This window comes from Mus musculus, chromosome X, assembly GCF_000001635.26.
Source record: "Mus musculus strain C57BL/6J chromosome X, GRCm38.p6 C57BL/6J".
Classification (NCBI taxonomy): domain Eukaryota; kingdom Metazoa; phylum Chordata; class Mammalia; order Rodentia; family Muridae; genus Mus; species Mus musculus.
Genome location: NC_000086.7, coordinates 129,156,392 through 129,157,836, shown reverse-complemented (window position 1 = coordinate 129,157,836; position 1,445 = coordinate 129,156,392). Strand labels below are relative to the sequence as shown.

The following is a 1,445-nucleotide window of genomic DNA, read 5'->3' as shown; positions in this document are numbered from 1 at the left end:
ATCATTCCAATTCTGGTTAAAAGTACATACTCTAAGACAATGCATTAGAAAATAAACAATATTAGTTGTACCCTATATAACCCCTCCCTCCCTCCCTCCCTCCCTCCCTCTCTCTCTCTCTCTCTCTCTCTCTCTCTCTATATATATATATATATATATATATATATATATATATATATATATGTGTGTGTGTGTGTGTGTGTGTGTGTGTGTGTGTGTGTATGTGTGTGTGTGTGTGTGTGTGTGTGTGTGTGTGTGTGTGTGTGTGTGTGAGTTCAATCTAAACTCATGATTAAAAAAATACATATATTTTAAGGGATAGCCTCAGAATCAGCCATCTTTAACTTGTGTTCAGAGCTTCCACTGTCCACCAAGCTCTCTAACTCCAGGGATATAAGACCATAGCATGATGCTTACAAAGCAGACTGCCTGCAAAGCCACTGGTGGTAAAATATACAGGAAACAACAATCTAGCAAGAGTCCATCCTCTACTGGAGCAGTGAAGAAACCTCATCATTACAGGCCTAGAAACTGTGAAATCAGATGCTATCAAGACTCTACTGATTCTCAAGCACCCCTTCCAGCATCTGCTGTAAGAAATTGCTCAGGATTTCAAAACAGATCTGTTCTTCCAGAGGCCAGCTATCGTTGCCTTGCAGGAGGCAAGTAAGGCCTATCTAATTGGCCATTTTGAAGATACTAAACTATGTACTAACCATACCCAATCTTTTGGCATATGTGGTGAATGCAAAGAACTTGCTTAAAAGTTCACTCTTAAGAGGAAAAACATTTCATTCTCAAAACAAACAAACCAAACCAAAACAACAAACAAACTGAAACAAAACAAAACAAGCAAACCAAACCAAACCAAACCAAACCAAACCAAAGCAAAGCAAAGCAAAGCAAAGCAAAGCAAAGCAAAGCAAAGCAAAGCAAAGCAAACCTTTCTTTCTTACATGTACAGGCACTGCAGATGTGGTTGCCACGTTACATGTGCATGAGTAGGTGGCTGAGAGGAGAGAGACAATGTCTAAGTTTAGTGTTCTGACTTATGAACATCTGAATTGTTAGTAACCTAACATTCCTTAAAAATAAAAACTTTAAAAAAGAAGGTGAAATGACCACCAATCGAGCTCCAGGGGGCCTAGTCAAGGAGTTAAGGTAATATGACCACCAGTCCTGTGCCGTGCAGGTTCCAAAGCCTGGTACAGACAACCCTCTCAAAGGGCCAGTCCAACAGGCTGGGCTAGGAGTGAGCCTCAGATGACCACCAGACCAGCACAATGGGGCCTAGACAGGCAGCTAGCCTGAGATGATCTCCAGTCCATTGTCATGCAGGCCCGGGGTGGAGGGCAGACCATTTTCAAGATGACCCTTGCCCAGTGCTATAATGCATGATTGGAGTATAGCACTCCTGAGATGACTCGTGAGGCAACTCCAGACAT

At 42.1% G+C, this 1,445-nt stretch overlaps 1 non-coding gene across 1 annotated transcript; it reads left to right on the top strand.

Moving 5' to 3' along the window:
* The first annotated feature begins 951 nt into the window (after positions 1 to 951).
* Gm26029 lies at positions 952 to 1,083 on the top strand. Its single transcript, XR_003953210.1, has one exon. It is a non-coding gene; the product is annotated as a small nucleolar RNA SNORA17 (small nucleolar RNA).
* Positions 1,084 to 1,445: the final 362 nt, after the last annotated feature.